Below are 22,212 nucleotides of genomic sequence, written 5' to 3'. Positions count from 1 at the left end.
TTGATTAACCCAAATTGGCTACAGAACAACTGACAGATTATCAGCTATTATTTTCAAAATTTGTTTATTACAATTTGGGATTTTTGTTCGGCAATAGACCTTCATTGATCATCTTCAGCGAGATATTATATTTTATCCTTACAAAGCTCATGCCAAACTAATATTTAAACTCTTTATTATAAATCTTTTTTAATTTAAAAAATATATTAAAATGATGGCTCAAAGAAATATTTTGAAATTTCGGAGAAATAACATTTTTAATATTTTCAGAATTACAGCATTTTTTATTACATTAAAATCAAAATGTAATAAAAAAAATATATTTTTTTATTTTATATAAACTTGTATAATTTATTAGAAATTTATTCTATCGTAAAGATCACATTTTTGCCCACTCAAAAACCAAAAAAAAAATATTTTTATTGTTTTTCTTTTTTTCTTTCTTTTTGTTTTAAGGCATATGTCAGCGTTTTTCTGGAATGTTGTATCGCCAGTAATTCGGAATATCACAATTTTTACAAAAATGTATTCCCATTTTTTTTTTTTTTTTTTTGTTTAGGAAAAATTATGTTTTTCTTTGTGGCATATTTTTCTTGCCTAATTTTTAATTAGTTTTCTTTTTTCTAAATTCACAACATATATTTTTTTTTCTATTGCGGTATTTCTCTGGATTTTGTCTTGTTGTTGTATTTTTTATTGCCTTCAAAACCACCACACAACATTCTTCGTTTCACGATTATTTTTGTTATATATTTTGACCCCGATTTTTATATGTATTTGTTTTTTTTTTTTTTTCATTGTAATATACCAAAAAAACATAGATATAAATTTATTTGAAAATGTTATTGAAAATACACAAAATATTTGTTTTATAATGATTTTGTCACTTTGTTTAGAAAATATTTTTTTTGTTAAAATATATCTTTATATTTTTGATCGATTTGTAAAAAAAATATTGTGTTGATTTTTTGTTTGTGTGATTTTGTTCTCCGTTTTTTAATTGGATTTTAACAAAAAAAAACTTTTTCTCTGGAGTGTATGTTTCAAAATAACATGTTGACTCTCATAAGTGCACAAATGTACTGAATTACCATTCGGTAAAAAGAAAAATAGAAATTGTTTTTGTGTTTCTTCTTGTTGAGTATTTCTTTATCATCAGAGCACCACCATCGCAGTCGATGTCGTCGTCGTTGTTGGCGGTATTATTCCCTGATGTCTTTATGTATGAGTGAGAGAGAGGAGGAGGCTTAAGTACATTCATATATACATGTATAAACCATCAACGATAAGTAAGCAAGCAAGTTGTTGGTGCTATGTGGAGAAATGTGAGAAAATCAAAAACCCCATTCATATTCACATACCATCGAACACAAACACATATAGCCACCCAGCGTAACTCGCTCGTGCACTAAATAACAAAAAACAAACAACAACAATACATCAAACGATGAAATACGTTCTTCTTGCACTCAATATTTAAATAATGTGATCCCAAAACAATGAGGAGTAATAGTAGTAGGAGTAAAGGAATTGGAAAAATTTGGCCAAGTAAACAATCAAGTTAACAAACATATTGAATACACGCACATTGAACCACTTACTGTTAACTATCATCAACTTATGGTATCATTGTGATTAGTACAGAAATAGGGATGCCAGATATAAAAAGTTAGCAAGAGATGTTAACTTTTAAAGAAGTAAGTGTAAGGAAATTAAAAATTCATAAATGAATTTCAGATCAGGGGGGTTACTATGTAACTCGATTCGAAAGTTAAATATTACGAAAACGGATTTTTCCTACCAACTAACTCGAATTGGCAAATACATTTGCTACTTTCGAGTTGCCACATCCGATTATCGGATATTCATACTCTACTTTCGTATGTGAATCACCATGTACTTCGAATTTAGATGTCAAAGTCGCTCGAAAGTAAACATTTCTACTCGTTTGATATTATGTTAACGGAAAATTTTAAAATATTAAATTATTGGCACCAAACGCATAAAAATGTAAGTGTTTGTTAAATTTATATATATCAGTATATTAATATATATAAAAATATTTTTTAATAGGAAAAATCCAACAAAAAATGTAAACACCAAACAAAGACAAGTGCTCGATTTTAGATGGTCTGACCATTTGGATGTGAGTACCATCAACAGCTCCTATTATCCCTGGAATTCCGGACATGACATAAAACGAATTTTTAGCTGCTCGTTTTTCATCATCGTTCATAAGGAAATTTATATGTTTAAAAGCTTCTTTGTTAAGCCGGAAATTTCGCACAAACCTATAAATATAAGTATAAACTCAGGAACAACATACATAACACGCTGGTACTAACATTGCATCCGTTAATTTCATAAAATCTACACCATCGCGTAAGATTCTGCGTTCCATTCGCTCATCTTCATTTTCCATCCAAAGGGCAACCGAATCCATTTTTGTAACGCACAAATATTATTTACTTTTTATTTTAATTGTTTTGACATTTCATGTAATAGATGTAGCCAACTCTGAATAAAACATTCGAAAGTACTGCCAAAAATGTTAAGAATTAGTGACAACACTTTTCACTCGATTCAAAACTCTTACATGGTAAGACTATAAATTCGGATCGAATACAACTTTCGAGCTGTTCAAACTTTCGAATTGAGTTACATAGTAACCGCCCAGGATCGGCTTGTTGAAGTCCAATGGATAGGTCTTAGGTCTTAGGTTAGGTGGCAGCCCGATGTATCAGGCTCACTTAGACTATTCAGTCCATTGTGATACCACATTGATGAACTTCTCTCTTATCACAGAGTGCTGCCCGATTCCAAGTTAAGTTCAATGACAAGGGACCTCCTTTTTATAGCCGAGTCCGAACGGCGTTCCACATTGCAGTGAAACCACTTAGGGAAGCTTTGAAACCCACAGAAATTTCACCAGCATTACTGAGGTGGGATAATCCACCGCTGAAAAACTTTTTGGTGTTCGGTCGAAGCAGGAATCGAACCCACGACCTTGTGTATGCAAGGCGGGCATGCTAACCATTGCACCACGGTGGCTCCCAATGGATATTTTCATTTGAACTGTACAGCTACATATTGTTTTGAAGCCACCAAGAGCATTGAGTGAAGCGTTATTACGTTATATTTGGTAACTAACAAAATGTTTGTGTGTCGGACCACACTGAAAACAAAGTTCGTAGTTAAATTAAAGATAAATTTCACTTATTTTTATTGCAAATAAATTTTTGTTTGTAGTTAAATTTTACTATTTTTGGAAATTTCCACAGCGAAATGAAAATACACTTTTTAAAGTATTGGCGTTTTCTTTTCTCGTAAAAAATGCACACTTTTTTGCATTTTGCCCGGAAATGTACTTTTTAGGTTCTTTTCTAGAAAAAAACTGGCAAAAGTGCGAAAAGGCGTCGAATTCCGTTGTGAAAATAATGCCAAGTATAGAGGCAAATAGCGGGCATTTTCAGCACTGCCGACAAACGAGAGTGCTGCGATTGCCCAGTTTGCTCCTTTGATTTCTTTTCTGCCGTCTGAAATGAAACCATTTTTTTAGGTAAGAGGAAGCACGCTCAAAATAAACCCAGCCAACTCAAATCGATGATTTGAAATTAGCAAAGGAAAAGAGAGATGTTTGTACAAAGATTTATTTCGGCAAAAGCCGACTATCATAAACATTTTTTCGGAAGGTTCAAGTGTGGTTCACTTTGGGAAGGTTCAAGTGTGGTTCGCTTAAATTTGACAAACATTCTTTTACTACAGTTTGTAGTTTAGTCAATGCATGATTTTAAGCTGAAATTAATTAATTGTAACCATCTTCTATTGGCCTATGGACTTGGTTATTTTTTTATTCACAATAAATATAAAAATAAATACATTTCGTGAATTGCAGTTAAATATTACACCAGGGCATTAAATTCTCCTTGTTTTAACAACGCTTTGTAAATTCTCAAAATGTGGAGTACAATTTAGTTAAATTTTAACACGAGATAGATCATCCTTCCTATAGGAAGAAAGAAAAAATAAACTGTTTTATATATAAAACAGTTTATTTTTTCTTCCAATGTTTCAGATGCCAATTCAATGCATTTTTCCATTTGAATCATTAAACAATATTTTCACCCAAATATATGGCATTTCGAGTTGATTAAACTTCATGTCAGCTACCCTGTAATAAAATCCTGACAAAAAGTTAAATAACAATGCTGACATACTCAATAGTCCATGATGTAGGCTATGCAAACATGACCTACCCATCACATTCATGTAAACATCGCAACGATATGGCATCTCTCATTCAAACACACATGTTGATGCACACTCTGTATTATGTATTTGTATATGCGATAAGCATGGGAGATCACTAAAATCAGAACTGCAAACGTCAAAATATACACAGGCACACAATGAAAAAACCCCTCGAAGACGACGAATATCTTTTAATGTGTGATAAGGCCCCATGAAGTCATCATGTGTATGCTGTCTACACGCAGAGAAGAAACATGATTGTCACAATCATATTCGAAGAGCAAAATAATATGATAGGAGCTATTTTTGCGGCGACCATGTAACATTTTCACCTGCAACCATGTTGGCTCAGTGAACATGGTTCTAAGAAAAATATAATTTTCCTCATCTAAAATATTATTATATTGATAAAAAGAATTTTGTTTGAATGAAAAGAGAATGGTCACGATTTAAAATGTTATGGTATTCATTCAAAATGTTTTTCTTCTAGTTAAAAGAACATGGTCACAACCTAAAATGTTTTGATCTTTATGAAAAAACTTTTTTCGTCGTCGAAAAAAGGACGCCACTTAAAAAAAGAAAACACAAAATTAACTTTATTTATTTGTTTTTATTTATTTATTTATAAACTAATTCATTGTTTATTTGTATTTATAATGTCGTGCAAGCAAACATCATATATTTTTACACACTCTATTTTGGTTCAATTTCAACATTAAGTATTCATTCCATATTTACCTCGTGCCCATCAAATGTATCAACGCAGACATCATGTAACTGCAAATAACAAAAATCAGGTACATTTTTTCAATTACACTTTCCTTTTTTGTGTTCACATAAAACCACGTGCCACTTCTGAATAAATAAATTAACACAAAACCCAATAATTCCGTATTCTCCGTCCATTCCAAGAAACAATCAACACACGACTGACGCTCAAAATGAAAATCGTGTTTACCTGCTCAATGTTTTTATAAAATTCTTTTCGCTGCAAACAAGTTAAAAAATTAAATGGTGACGAAAACAATGTACATGGTCTTTATGCTCATGTAATGGTTCTAGACATGTCTATACGTAACCTATAAAAATACTTTTTTCTCTGCAAAAAAGTAAAAAAATTGAATGGTCAGATACATGATTTTCCCGACCATGTAATGATCTCAAATTCTATCATTTAAATAATAGAACATGTTTGCGACATTTGAGAACCATTTAAATGCTTATTGGCAACATATATTTTTCTCCGCTGGAAAATTATTTTTACAAAGACAAAATACATGGTTTTCGCGACAATTACCTACTCTAGATAAGCATTAAATGGATGCGGCAACCATGTCCAAACATGTTTTTTCTGTGCGTGTAGTGTCCACATAACTCACATACGCCTCAGTATCTCTCTCAATGATTTTTGGCGAGTTTTTCGGTTTGAGATACCAAACAAATGAAAATGAAACAACACATAGTGGCAAGGAGACGTTTGCCAAAAGGAAAAGCGAAAGTTTTCCACAAAAACGAAATGTTACGATAACGTATAACATACACTGTGATTTCTGTAGTACTCAAAATGACGATTATCTAATATAGGTATACCGTTAATGGGATAGGGATATTTCTCTCTCGCTCTCTATTAAACACTTATGCATACACACACACTCATAAACATATCAATATTACGATCGATGAATGTCTGTGCTTCGGAATGAAATTATCTTACTGTGAGGAGGAATACCTAATGAATATTCTAAAAAGATCAATCACAGGGGGCAAAGAAAACACAATGCAACTACTGATAAGAGTGTCTCTAGCTGACATGTGCTGTAAAGTGTAATACAACGTGTTATGATAATAAAGATTACAATAAAAACTCGTTCGATTATTATTGAAATATAAGAGAAAAACAAAAGCAATGGAAATCAAAGATAATAACTATTGTGTAAAGTATATTCAAATGGATTCAAATAAAACAAATTAACTAATATATAAATTAAGGAATTTTTTAGCAAACAATAAACAAATTATATAAATTTTTATATGGTCGTAATCAAAATGTCGCCCTCCACAATGAGGTGTTCTAACAACTCTATCTTAGAACAGCTCCTTCTTAAAATCCGAGACGACGGGCAAGTCGTCCTTATATGTAAGTTTGAGGTAAGATAGGCATTACTGTGAGAAGATATGCCACCACCTCACCTTTTTTTAAGGAGACTGGGAAGAAGAAACATCCAACAAAAACTAAGCCAAATAATCTTGAAGGTAATTTATTTCAAAATTGGTAAGCAATTACTTCATTACTTTCACAAGGACATGCCTTAGACGGAAAACAAGAAAGAAAGATGTAGACATGTGCAGATGATGTGAGGAGTAGGGATCTATAGTGCTAACCAATAATCGCATTTTGGATTATTAACTTTTAATCAAAAATCTATTTTCGACTATATTTATCAATCAAAATTCGATTTTTAATAATCGAATTTCATTGAAATAATGATTATACAAAATATTCGATTTTATGAAATCTATTTGTCGTTTTACGAGTATTACAAGCACCTGGTGGTAAGAAATAGTGTTGTAGTAAAATATGCTATTTTTTAATTTGTTTAATATTTATATTTAAAATTTATTGATTCTTTATTTTGCATTTCCCCCAATTAAGAAAGACTAGTATAACGAATATCGAGAAAGTTGAAAACATTTGGTTTATTTGGGCTGTGGAAGGGTTAATCAAATCTTATTGGTATTGCAATTTTATTAATAAAAAATTAAGAAATATGTGATCTCCTCCTCGCATCTAGGTACTTTTCAATTCAATTGAAAAAATGGATATGATAACAGAAAACATTAAAATCGATTTAAGAAATAGTTGAAAATCGATTTTGCGTTTATGTTTAGGTTAATAATCGATTTCGATTTTTCCAGATGTATATGCCAAAATTCAATTTAAAGATCCCTAGTGAGGAGAGATACCCCCTCTCTTTGCTCTACTGGAAAATGGGAGACGAAATCTGAAATAGCAACATACAGCAGATAAGCCAAGAAATTGTTATAAAGTTTCTTGAGTACCTCAGAAGAACGTAGTACCATAGATGTCCTTAAACAAGGATTAGTAACAGGTTGGCTGATAAGTCCTCGGTCTGACACATAGATGGCGTCGCTAGTATTAAATACATATTATTTTTATATAGTACCAACCTTCAAATGATTCGTGTCAAAATTTGACGTCTGTAAGTCAATTAGTTTGTGAGATAGAGCGCCTTTTGTGAAGCAACTTTTGTTATTGTGAAAAAATTAAAAAAAAAGAATTTCGTGTTTTGATAAAATACTGTTTTCTGAAGGGAAAAAATACGGTGGAAGCAAAAACTTGGCTTGATAATGAGTCTCCGGACTCTGCCCCAGGGAAATCAACAATAATTGATTGGTATGCAAAATTCAAGCGTGGTGAAATGAGCACGGAGGACGGTGAACGCAGTGGATGCCCGAAAGAGGTGGTTACCGACGAAAACTTCAAAAACATCCACAAAATGATTTTGAATGACCGTAAAATGAAGTTGATCGAGATAGCAGAGGCCTTAAAGATATCAAAGGACCGTGTTGGTCATATAATTCATCAATATTTGTGCAAAATGGGTGCCGCGCGAGCTCACATTTGACCAAAAACAACAACGTGTTGATAATTCTGAGCGGTGTTTGCAGCTGTTAACTCGTAATACACCCGAGTTTTTCCGTCGATATGTGACAATGGATTGAAACATTGTTCCATCACTACACACCTGAGTCCAATCGACAGTCGGCTGAGTGGACAGCGACCGGTGAACCGTCTCCGAAGCGTGGAAAGACTCAAAAGTCCGCTGGCAAAGTAATGGCCTCTGTTTTTTGGGATGCGCATGGAATAATTTTTATCGATTATCTTGAGAAGGGAAAAACCATCAACAGTGACTATTATATGGCGTTATTGGAGCGTTTGAAGGTCGAAATCGCGACAAAACGGCCCCATATGAAGAAGAAAAAAGTGTTGTTCCACCAAGACAACGCACCGTGCCACAAGTCATTGAGAACAATGGCAAAAATTCATGAATTGGGCTTCAAATTGCTTCCCCACCCACCGTATTCTCCAGATCTGGCCCCCAGCGACTTTTTTTTGTTCTCAGACCTCGCAGGGAAAAAATTTGGCTGCAATGAAGAGGTGATCGCCGAAACTGAGGCCTATTTTGAGGCAAAACCGAAGGAGTACTACCAAAATGGTATCAAAAAATTGGAAGGTCGTTATAATCGTTGTATCGCTCTTGAAGGGAACTATGTTGAATAATAAAAAAATGTGTTTTTCTTTGTTAGACCGGGGACTTATCAGCCAACCTATTATAGTTGCATCAGATCTCCAAATTAAAATTAAAAAAAAAAAACTAATTTACAATAATTATATTTTTCAAGACTTGGGTCTACTAAACACTTTTGCCAAATCCCTTTGGTACTCTTTTGCAATTTTCGTAATATTTCTATTTTGCTAAATGTATATCCCTAAAGATATAAAGCTCTGCTATTATTTTGACCAATACTGTGAAAAATCCCTTAGGACCTTTATCCAATTATTAATTTGTTTATATGATGTATAAATAACTCCATCATTTGCGTCATGCAGAAAACTATAAACTACGTCTTCCATCAAGAAAAAAAAAACACCGATATGTAGAAGCGTCAACAATAAATTAACACACACACACAAGAAAAACGATATCATTTAGGTATGGCACAGTGTTTAGTTGACATTTACTGCACCCCATAATAGCAAAAAAACTAAGAGTATGACGCCAAAAGGCCATGATTTAGCTGACACATTTTAAATTATTTGAATGGGAAGGAATTTCAGTTCAGTTGTTGTCTCTTGAAATGTAATTAAATCCTTTAAGCTATATTGTATGAATGCACTGAAAAAAAAAACGTATATACCCTAGCACATTTTCACATCGGAAACGAATGCTTTCGTTCAAACAGGATGTTCAAAACAATTGAATTTGTAATAAAAAATCACGTGTCAGTCGAACTAAAGCGTTCGTTTAGGATATGAGAAATTGACTGTAAGTATTCTAAAGTTTAAGACACATTATTTGAAATTTAATCATGGACATTGATGTATTTTGCAATTTCCTACAGAAGAAATGTATAATAATTTAACATTTTTTCCTCATTAGTGTCCATTTTCCAAAGCAAAATCGAAACCATTCAATCACGAAATTTATTTAACAAATTAACTTTCAATTCAAACTGTTTCAATCACTAAAATTAGAACATCAACATTAATTAAAATATTAAACATGTTAATTATTTTTTTTTATTTTTTACTTTGATTATTTATTATATAAATTTTTTATTTCATGAAATTTTTATTAACATTTTTTTTTAATTGATTATATTCCCACATCCTATTCAGATTTTAATCGCATTTTTTTTTTTGATATTTTCTCTGTGTATTTGAGTCCTAAGCAAATTTGTTCAAATTGTATATCTTCCATATACTTATTACACATATTTGCTACTATGAACCCACCACCCACCATATATATTTGATGTCATTATTGTATATTGAGATCCTTTGTTGGAGGAATATGATGGAAAACAAAAACCCGGGTGTATTCCATGTACACAAGGTGGCGTCATATTTAAATAAATTCTTTATTCCATTTAAACTGATGGTGATGTCGTTCGTACTGTGTACCTTGTCTTGGTTGTTTGTTTTTTTTTTTCTCGTAATATAAAAGTTATTAACATAACAATTTGTGCCTTGACAATAGCAATCCATACATATATATTAATTTAAATTTAAATATAGATTGAAAATGTAAATTACAAAAAAAAGACAAAAAACATACAAGGATTACAAAAAACAGTGAAAGGTGAAAACAGACAATGCAAAGGAATCAGAGAGTTATCATGTTTAAATAATGAAAGGTAATTATAGAGGGTGAATCAAAAATTACACACAAAACAAATCTGAATCAATCTTCGTGAAATTAATTGATCCAATTAATTTTTTAATTGAAAGGTCTTCAATCACAGAAATGACAGTATCAATTACAAAATTAATTGAAAGTCAATTACAAAATTAATTGATACTATTAATTTTTGTGATTGATTTTTTTTTTCATTAAAAAAATTTGTTGAATCAATTAAATTTTTAATTGAATATTTTTTAAAACTCAATTATGACTTAATTTGGAAAAATTTTCGTGAACATTTTTTCTGTGTAGTGGACCTTAAAAAAAAAAAACAAAGGATAATGACTTTGCTTTGCTAATATCGGTATGACTTAAGGGTATTTTAAGGAAGCAATTCATGTTTGAGGATACCAAACACTCAAATTGACTTTTCTTCAACGTATTAGCAGCCTTCTCAAGACAAAATACTAGCTCTGGGAAGGAGCTATCATGATAGAGAGAGAAAGAAAAGAAAAACTGATCAGTTTTACACTATGTTCACACCAGGGCTGTGGAGTCGAGCCAATTTTGCTCGACTCCGACTCCAGCATTTTTTCATTAGCTCGACTCCGACTCCGGGTAATATAACTAAATCTCATTTTAATACCACTAATTTGTAGTTCTATTGTGGGGGTACCGTAAGTGGATCGATATAAAGTATCGTATTTATTTATGTGTCCAAACGAAAAGGTCTTAATTTCACATTAGATGCCAATTAAACTCTATATTTCAAATTTAGGGCAATGTTTAATAAATAAAATAATGCTATAAATACCCATCATAATATGAGAAGATACCAACAGTATATGTATTTGAGGACCAAAATTATTGATACTATCTCAAATCCTTTAAATTTGTTGCGAGCTATATAAAGGTTTATATTCCCATATGCATGAATTTGAATCTGAATCGATTTAGACAAAATTGTATATACTTCTACAAAATCTATGTACTTTAAATTTAAATCTAACGTTATGGGACGTAACACAATTTTAACAAAAAATAAAAATGCAAGGAAAGTCTAAAGTCGGGCGGGCCGATTATAATATACTCTGCACAACTTTGTATTTAGATCTACATTTTGATAAAATCTCAAATTAGACTTCTACAAAATCTCGGGCAATATTTGGGAAATATTTATAATTATTTAGACAATTTCGCAAAAATGCATTTATGATTCATTCATTGAAAAATTTGAAAATTTGAGTCATTTCTACAAGTTTTCGACTTGGCAGTGAGTATCAGTGAGCATACAATTTTGGAAAAATTTTTGTCTAGTAAATAAAAGTTTGCAAAATTTTCTACAGAAACAAAATTTTGACTCAATTTTCTATAGAAATAAAATTTTGGCAAAATTTTTTATAGAAATCAAATTTTGACCAAATATATAGAAATAAAATTTTGAATAAAATTTTTATAGAAATAAAATTTGGCAAAATTTTTTATAGAAATAAAAGTTTGAAAAAATTATCAATAGAAATACAATTAAAAAAAATTGTGTAGCAAACAAAATTTTGCAACATTTTCTATAGAAATAAAATTTTGCAAAATAACATATTCTATAGAAACAAAATTTTGACTAAATTTTCTATAGAAATAAAATTTTGACTAAATTTTATATAGAAAAAAAAATATTTCTATAGTAATAAAATTTCGAATACATTTTTTATAGCAGTGAGCACCAGTAAGAAAAAAAATTTTAAGAAAATTTTCTACAGAAATAAAATTTGACAATTTTTTCTTATAGAAATAAAATTTTGATAAAATTTTAGAAAAATTTTTGTGTAGTAAATAAAATTCTGCAAAATATTCTACAGAAACAATATTTTGACTAAATTTTCTATAGAAATTAAATTTTGACAAAATTTTCTAATAAAAAAATTTATTACTATAAAATTTTGGCAAAATTTTCTATAGAAAAAAAATTTTGACTTACATTTTTATAGAAATAATTTTATAGAAATAATAATTTCAATAGAAATAAAATTTAAAAAAAAATTGTGTAACAAACAAACTTTTGCAAAATTTTCTATAGAAATAAAATTTTGACTAAATTTGCTATAGAAATAAAATTTTGACAAAACTTTTTATAGAAATAACATTTTGACAAAATTTTCTATAAAAAAAAAAAAACTTTGAAAAAATTTGCTGTCAATATTCCACATATGTATATGGCCTTAAAATAAAATTAAAATAAAAAATAATTTCGGGCATTAAAATGGATCGATCCAGCCCATCTGCTAGTCTAACATTCCAGGAAACATCAAAAGATAGCCGTAATTGGAAGTTGATTTTCATTTACAATCATGCTGTACATTGATCGAATGAATAACGCAATGGAAACTAATTTGCGTAAAAACTTGCTTAGTTACAAAAATGTGAAGTGTTTTAAAAAATTTGGTTTAGCCGGAGTCGGAGTCGAGCAAAATTTTTACGACTCCGACTCCAGCAAAATCTTCAGACTCCGACTCCGGCTCCACAGCCCTGGTTCACACTATACTCCAAAACTCTTTTTTTAGGACATTTGAAATCTCGCTTTTGTATTGAAAGGCGATTGGAAATTTTCAAAAAAAAAAAACACAGATTTCGGGTATAGTGTGAAAATATAGAGATGAATTGGAAAATAGATCACAAAAATTACAAAAACCAAACCACAAATCCCAAGTAATATCTCCTCTTATTTTAGTAATAATATGAATTTCTTACGGAAAATTTACATATTCTTCGCTTTTCAATATGCAAAAAAAAAAAAACGAAGATTTTTATTTTTTATATTGGTGTAAATATTTTTGTATTGTTTAAGTTTGCACGTGCCTCTGTATATAATCGTCTTAATAATGCATATATAAATGCGAAAGTTGGCTGTTTTTCTAAACAATATTTTACTTAATATCATTATACTGTGTGTATTAATATTTCAAAAGATTATATTGGGGTGGTTCGAAAAAAATTAAAAAAAAAAAAAAACAAATGTATGCAATTAATTTTCATGTCTATTTTTCTTTGTCTCCTTAACAAAGGCAAAATTTCTGTCTTAGACTCGATCGATTAAGCATAATTAGTTCAATTAACTTGGTAATCGGGATCCACCTTGGTAATCATACAAGAAATTTGTTAAAAAAAAAATAAAATCAAATTTATTAAATAATTTTTAGCCTTGCGGGAGCCACCGTGGTGCAATGGTTAGCATGCCCGCCTTACATACACAAGGTCGTGGGTTCGATTCCTGCTTCGAACGAACACCAAAAAGTTTTCAGCGGTGAATTATTCCACGTCAGTAATGCTGGTGACATTTCTGAGGGTTTCAAAACTTCTCTAAGTGGTTTCACTGCAATGTGGAACGCCGTTCAGGGGGCTAATCATGGCATTCGATATCGAGAACTTTTGATTGAAATCTAATTTTTTCGGATCACGGGAGTCGATATCGAGGTTTTTTGATCGACAATTTTCTCGATTGGTAAATTGCAATCGTAAAAAATGTTTCACTTGTTCATATTAGTTTTTGTTCGAATTGTTGCTAATTTGTAGTAAATTTACATGTAATGAACATATTTTGAATATTTAGGACTAATGCAACTCCAATAAATGTTAAACAAAAATTGGTCATAGTCGAGTTCGGGAGCGAGCATCCTAGCTTGGCAAAGAACCATATATAAAGTGCACATGCTAGATCGATATCCAAGAGATTGTGATCAACCAACTACCGTACCATTCCGTGACAACATAACGCTTCTGGACCACCTTGTAAGAATAGTGAATGATGAAGGCTTCCACTGGAAAAATGCTTTAAGACGGCAGACAATGGTAAAGCGATAGAATTGACGTTGACATGCCACCAAAAATTATTTTCTATTTCAACGCCTCCTTCGTCAGCCAAAATCGTCCATTGAGCCTGCAAAAAGTTGACATTCGAACAGTGCACACCATTTCAAACCCATGTACTTACACCAATAACAATGTGCCCTTTTATTCCTTATTTGTCGCCGAATTATTTTATATTCATCTCATCCTCCAATTAGGAAGGAATTCGGAGGAATGTAAAAAGAGATATGGGTCCATAAGATATAATGCATTACAATTTACTTTTTTACTTTGAAATCTTCAAAAAAATGTGTTTTTCTACATTCTATTTTGTGCCGCTAACTTAATTTTGTCATTTCATTTTGTTCTGGTTCGTGTTTTGCTGTTGGCAATGCTAGAGAAATTGCATCAAATTTCGATCGAATGCCGTGATCCAAACTTTTAATCGTATCGACAATTTTTTCGAAACGATTATGAATTCGATATCGAATGCCGTGATTAGCCCCCAGACTCGGCTATAAAAAGTAGGTCCCTTGTCATTGAGCTTAACATGGTATCGGGCAACACTCAGTGATAAGAGAGAAGTTCACCAATGTGGTATCACAATGGACTGAATAGTCTAAGTGAGCCTGATACATCGGGCTGCCACCTAACCTAACCTATAACCAAAATTATAAATTTGCATTAATTTAGCTTTATGAAATTCTAATTTAATTAAAAACAATAATTAAATTAGAATTTTTCGATCAGATCTGTGAGAAAAACACACATTCACACAGCAATGCATTTTGAATTACATGTTAGCTATCAATCACGATAGTCGTGTAGAATAGTATTTAAGATCAATCACAGTAGTCATACAGTGAATAGATTCAGTGTTGTATTTTCATTTCTGTTAACATTTCAAACTCTAGTTATTAAAATATATTTGCAATAAAAGATATCATTACATTTATTATTTTATAAAATTCCACACAATTTGTAAAATATTTTAATTAAATCTCTGACATTATTACCCCAACTTCCTCATCAACTCTGTTTGAACGTATATAATAGCTTAGAGGAAAATGTTAAATTCTTTATAAAATTGAACACCTGTTCAGCCTGAAAGTTTAACTCAACTTTTTGTTTATTAATTAAAGTAATCAATGGCTATTTAAATATATCGAACGATCATAGTTATTAAAATTAATTACATACTACGAATATCTAGATATATATTTAATAAAAACAAAAAAATACAAAACTATTACAAATATCTTTATACAAACCTAACAACAATGTTTTAAACAATGTAAAGAATTAAAAGTGTACGAATTTAATGTATATTTATAGTTTATAAACAATCCAATTTTATAGCCTATGAAAAATTAGACTTTGTATATTGAAAGAACCCATAAGGCCAAAAATATGAAATAAATGTATATACGAATATAATTTTTGTATTATATATAATTATAATTACCTATGATAATATAATAGAATTTTTTGTTATTTTATATTGCTATATTTTAATATTCTAGTAAATAAACATATATAAGGTTTACATATCTGCACTTGACCTTGTAGGATTCAACTACCCATACTGTTGTAATTTTTAATTGAGGTGATATTGCTACAACTGTTGCAGAACTTAAATGACATTGTTGCGATAATTGAATCTACGTTACTTATAATTTAAGTGATCTCATTATTTTACTTAAGCTAGAAAAATTGCAATTGATTTATCGAGCAAATGTAAAAAAGCGATAATAAATTCTTTAAGGAAAATCAATACAATATAAACTCAAAGTATTATACATTGATAAGAGATGAGTTAGTTAGTTCAGAAATCGGGATCAATAATCGAAGCCTTGATGAATTAATCAAAATGCAAATGACCTTCAAAAGTCCGTATATAAATTTTCGAAATAAAGGTGCGTACTACGCCAGTTATCTTACTGAAGCTCAGATAATTTTCATGGTTACTTTTTTTAATCAATGAATTGAGGAAGATTGAATGTAATGCAATCAATACTCTGGAATGCAATCAATACTCTATCCATGAATTGAAAAAATTTGATAAATATACAAGCATTGTCATATATATTATTGCACTTTAATTTGGAGTTTTGATTTGTATAGTATCCGCCTTAAAGGCTATTAGGATGTATAATATTTACTGAATTATATATTAGTATTGTTGCTTGCAAAAATATTTCCCTACATATATTTACGCCGATTTTTTTTATAATTTTAATTCACAATTGTTTACTATTGTGATTTGGGGAAATGTGCGAGGTAGAATGAACTACCTCGCACGAAAATTGAACTAAGAGAGTAGTCCATTGTAATTATTTTATTTTGGCCAAATAGGCTTAGAATTATATGCTCTGAATGAATAAATAAATAAATAAATTTTGCTCCACATTTTGAGATTTCCACGAAGCGTTGTTAAAACCAGGACAATTTAATGCCCTGTTGTAGTTTTTAACTGCAGTTCACGAAATTACATCCTCTCATAGAAGAAAAAATGAACTAAAAGTAAAGAAAAAAATCATTGGCGCCAAATCATCACCATTTTAACCATACAGTAGTTCATTCTTACTATTTTTGGGAATCGTACGAAAATCTTCGTTTGCTTTAGTTCATATTGAACTTATGTGTACGGTTATTGAACTTTATACGTACGCTTGTTTAGTTCATAAAATTTTTGAGACATACTTAACAAAAGTAAGATTTCATTAAGCTATAAAAAATTTCGAAAAAATAATAAAATTTAACTACTAGCAAATAATTTTTTTCCAATAAAAATAAGTTAAATTTAGAGTTAGTTTAACTATGGAAATCTTTTTTCTGTGCAGATGATTGTAAGTTAAATTATTTGCCTAAATATATTCACGACGATTTTTTTACAATTTTAATTCACAATTGTTTACTATTGTGATTTGTAGGAGCGCCAATTTCAATGAAATTCTCTGTTCAGTTAATTGCGAAAATAAGTTAAATTTTTTGCCTACATATATTTGCATTGTTTTTATAATTACAATTCACAATAGTTTACTATTGTGATTGGAGGTAATGTCAATTTCAATGAACTACTATGTTCAGATGATTGTTGTTTGCGAAAATAAGTTAAATTATTTGCTTACATATATTTACAGAAAAAATATCACCGAATTATTTCCAATTAAAAAGTTGATTGAAGTTAAATTTTAGATCAAGATACAAACATTAAGTTAATTAAGTCAATGATTGAAAAATTTCAAATTGTTAATTGAAAAATTAATTGATACAAGGTTAGGTTAGGTGGCAGCCCGATGTATCAGGCTCACTTAGACTATTCAGTCCATTGTGATACCACATTGGTGAACTTCTCTCATATCACTGAATGCTGTCCGATTCCATGTTAAGCTCAATGACATGGGACCTCCTTTTTATAGCCGAGCCCGAACGGCATTCCACATTGCAGTGAAACTACATACACACAAAAAAATTTCACGAAAATTTTTCCAATTAAAATTTTAATTGAGTTTTAAAAAATATTCAATTAAAAATTTAATTGATTCAACAAATTTTTTAATTGAAACAAAAATCAATCATTTTAATTGGATGAATTAACTTTTTAATTGACCTTCAATTAATTTTTTAATTGATACTATCATTTCTGTGATTGAAGACATTTCAATTAAAAATTAATTGGATCAATTAATTTCGTGATTGAATCAGAAAAAAAAATTTTGTGTGTAGAGAAGCTTTGAAACCCTCAGAAATGTCACCAGCATTACTGAGGTGGGATAATCCACCGTTGAAAAACTTTTTGGTGTTCGATCGAAGCAGGAATCGAACCCACGACCTTGTGTATGCAAGGCGGACATGCTAACCATTGCACCACGGTGGCTCCCTAATTGATAAAATTAATTTTTTAATCAAACTCGGAACACTAAGTTAAAAAAGTGATGAACATTTTTTTAATTAAAAATTTATATCAAACCGCTAATTTTTTAATCAATTTACAAAAAAAAACTAAGCCCCATTTTCATAAAGCTTCGTTAGTGTTCCGTTAACTAACCAACTTTTAAACCGTATTATGGACGAAGCTGTCATCTTGCCTTTATATTCCATAGGCCAATTAGGAACTTAACTGACGAAAATTTTTCAGCTAAAGTTAACCGGAGAGAAGATATTTGCAATTTACTTTCTGGCAGTTAAAGCCTAACGAAGCTACATGAAAATGGCCGTAAGTCAGTTAAGAATGTAATTGAAAAAAAATTATTTAGTTTTGCAATCAACATCAATTAAATTTTTAATTGAATCAATTAAAAAATCAATTAATTTTTTAATCAAGTATTTTTATGCCCAATTAAAACAGTGATTGATGCTATCATTGAAGGCATTTCAATTAAAAAATTAATTGGACCAATTAATTGAATAAGATTTTTTTGTGTTTGTTGTTTCCATCGATTTTTTTTTATAATTCACAATAGTTTACTACTGTGATTGGGGTATAAGTCAATTTATGCTCTTGAAGAAGTTTTTAATTAAAAAAATTATTTAGTTTTGCAATCAACATCAATTAAAGTTTTAATTGAATCAATTAAAAAATTAATTGAAATTTGCTACTGAAATCAATTAATTTTGTAATCAAGTATTTTTTTATGCCCCATTAAAACTGTGATTGATGCTATCATTGAAGGCATTTCAATTAAAAAAATAATTGGTCCAATTAATTGAATAAGATTTTTTTTGTGTTTCCATCGATTTTTTTATAATTCACAATAGTTTACTACTGTGATTGGGGTAGAAGTCAATTTATGCTCTTATTAATTGAAGAAGTTTTTAATTAAAAAAATTATTTAGTTTTGCAATCAACATCAATTAAATTTTTAATAGAATCAATTAAAAAATGAATTGAAATTTGCTACTGAAATCAATTAATTTTGTAATCAAGTATTTTTTTATGTCCAATTAAAACTGTGATTGATGCTATCATTGAAGGCATTTCAATTAAAAAATTAATTGGACCAATTAATTGAATAAGATTTTTTTGTGTTTCCATCGATTTTGTTTATAATTCACAATAGTTTACTACTGTGATTGGGGTATAAGTTAATTTATGCTCTTGCTTATTAATTGAAGAAATTAAAAATAATTGTTGGTACTACAATATTAAATTTATTTCTTTATTTGCGAAATAATATATGAGATTGGTTGAACAATTTTAAAAGCTAAGCTTATTTATATAGCTTACTACTGCATTTCTATTTTAGATAGGTCATGCAATGTTGAACACAGTGCAAAAAGAAAATGCTGCACGCACTTATTTCCGTAATTTATTTATCCATGAAAATCTCACGTATATGCATTTTTATTTATTTTTTTTTTTATTATGATCTCTTTAAAAAAAATGTTTAAGATTTTTTGATGACTTTTGATTTTAAAATAATAAAGAAAAGTGGCATATTAATGGTTATTATTATTGCATTATTATTCTAAGAAAATCAAAATATAAATATGATTTTTATTGTTTCTGTAATAAAAATTGTTTTTATGGTGTTTTGATTACATATCAATTTATTAGGCATATTAATAATGCTGTCATTATTTTAATTTCATTAATATAAATTTTCTTTGTGATTTATTAGCATATAAATGTTGTGAATGTGTAAAAAAATTATTAAAACCTGTTTGGTTTTTTTTTTTCATTTGTAAAAACTTTATTGTAATAATTTGTCATAAACTTGTTGAATTTGTCAATGATTTTTTTTCTGAATAATTGTAACATTTTTAAAAAGACATTCTTTTTCAAAATGTAGCAAAAACGAACAAATCAAAACTTGTTTTCGACTGGTTGTTATGAATATTTTCTAGAATATTGCTGCCAAGTGATTCAAGCATAGCGGCATCTTTAAATTGATTTCCAAATTAAAGAATTAATAATTTGCATACATTTTAGATAATAAAAATAAAAACGATTTAGAAAACCCCATAATAAAGATTTTGTTTTCTAGAAATTTAAATAACCACACAGACTCATTGTCTAACAAATCGCTGAACCTCACCTATATATTTTAACAAGTTTTGAAGTAGCCATCTGTCATCTCTATAAATTTTCCCAAAATCTAAAGTGAGTGGGTCATTTGGTTGGAAAAGGTGGGTGTAACGTTTTTTTTTTTTCAGTTAAACAAAAAAGGAAGGTGTTTCTAATTTGATGACAGAATTATCGATAATTTCTGACGACACATCAATGGTCTGCAGACGTCATATCTTTTGGCCTTCTTTTTTTAACTTTACCTTCGCACCACTGTTGCCTTCACATACGTCAATATCTGTTTACTCATTGTATATTGAATAAGCTTTTCAGACTTCGTTCCCAGATATTTTTATTTTATCTTTCTCTCTCAATACAGTTCTCTCTCTCTACTTTAAATGAACCAGTCATTAAAATATCTCTTGGTTAAATCATTTAAACATATGTTCTAAATTTAAATATAAAGCACATGACTAATAACTAATACTAATAAAAAAAAATAAAATTTCAAAATAAATGTCAAAAAGTGTAAATGAATGCGATTTGTTGACACACAATATCGTTGTTGGATATTTACCTTATGGGAGAACGTATAAAAAGTGGCCAAGAAATATTCGAGAGAGTAGAGCATATCTGCCTTATGGGAGGGAGAATGTGGTAAAGAAACATTCGAGAGAGTAGAGCATATCTGCCTTATGGGAGAATGTGGCAAAGAAACATTCGAGAGAGATAGAGAGGAGAGCATAACACCTTTTTAAAATTAACAAATATGGGAAAAAGTGTAGATTAAAGCTGCCATAAACTTTTACCAATTAATTATAACGTATTTACGATATACAATATTTTACTCAATAATAAAAAAAAATCGTCTTATTTCTCTCCATCTCTTTCCATCTTTAGTTTATCAGTTTTTGTTTTGATTACAAGATTTCTTGGTTAGTTTCTTCTACTACGAAAATCGTCAATATGTGGAAATAACTCTTTGGAATTGCATCATACACATTTGACCAACAAAATGGCTTGCTGGCTCGGCCGCCGCCTGTTTATCTTACAAAGTATCTCAGTCTGTCCATTTGTCATTGTCTGCCTTATTTGTAGTTTTCGATTCAATAATATTTGGAATAATAGCATTTTAAAAGGTAATTGACATTGAGACTTTAAAAATAGATTGTGGTTAAAAGAGTATTTACCTCCTTTCTCAAGCGTAAAGCTAAAAATAAACAACTTGTCTTGTCTTTGTTTCAGGAAAACATTTCTTGTTTTTTTTTGACAAAAAAAATAAAGAGAAATCACAGAAAACAATCAAAATAATAAAAAAAAAATATACAATTAAAAGGTTAATTGAAATTGGAAAGTAACTAGTTCCTTGGTCTTTGTCAAACCATTCTTTAGAAAAACATATTTTGTTTTGGGCACAGAGTGGCTGGCATGTATTGCAAATAACTTCATTTTGTTAACATGTCTAAACAACATCATACTACACATTTTTGTTAAGCAGCTTCTGTAACTCCTTATAATTATTGATATAGACTTTCTTAGAGGAAATTCAAAATATACTAGGGCTTTACCTACATCTGTCTCTCTCTCTTAATATTCTTTTTTCCTTATGACTCGGGCTTTACCCAGATCTGCCTCTCCTGATTTCTTCTTATAAAATAATAGACAATATAATATTAAATATGAGGAGATTTTCCTCCTGTTTTTGTTTTTGTTTTAACAATTTGTATTATTTTTATCAGTTCATTGCCTGCGTTTCTTTGTATAATCTAAATCTCCTTAGCATTACTTTTGGTTCAAAACAACATGTCTAGATTTCCTACAATTATTCCCAAAGATATACAACCGGTGTGCATACAAAATGTTACTAAATCATTTTATGAGGGGAGGCAAACTTATTTCTATATTCCGATAAGATTCTTTATTTCGCCATCACTAACCAAAGTAACGATAAGATAACCTAGCTTTGTCCTATTCCAAACGTTGTAGAATATTGAAAAGAAATTTTGATATTGAAATGACAATAGGAATTTCACCAAAAAATATAACATTTCTAAAGGGTGATTCTTTTGAGGTTAGGATTTTCATGCATTAGTATTTGACAGATCACGTGGGATTTCAGACATGGTGTCAAAGAGAAAGATGCTCAGTATGCTTTGACATTTCATCATGAATAGACTTACGATC

General features: G+C 29.8%; 1 protein-coding gene across 3 annotated transcripts in view; it reads right to left on the bottom strand.

Moving 5' to 3' along the window:
• Positions 1 to 1,063, bottom strand: part of LOC142227931 (uncharacterized) — a 101,904-nt gene extending 100,841 nt beyond the window's left edge. For 2 of the 3 annotated variants that reach the window (XM_075298169.1, XM_075298171.1), the window contains exon 1: positions 809 to 1,063. The gene's annotated coding sequence lies outside the window, so the exon portion shown is untranslated. The remainder of the gene's footprint in view (positions 1 to 808) is intronic. The other variant, XM_075298170.1, reaches the window with a different exon arrangement.
• Between the last annotated feature and the right edge of the window lie 21,149 nt (positions 1,064 to 22,212).

This window comes from Haematobia irritans, chromosome 3 (assembly GCF_050003625.1).
Source record: "Haematobia irritans isolate KBUSLIRL chromosome 3, ASM5000362v1, whole genome shotgun sequence".
NCBI lineage: Eukaryota > Metazoa > Arthropoda > Insecta > Diptera > Muscidae > Haematobia > Haematobia irritans.
Note: the sequence above shows the minus strand (reverse complement) of the source record. Positions and strands in the feature narration are given on the sequence as shown.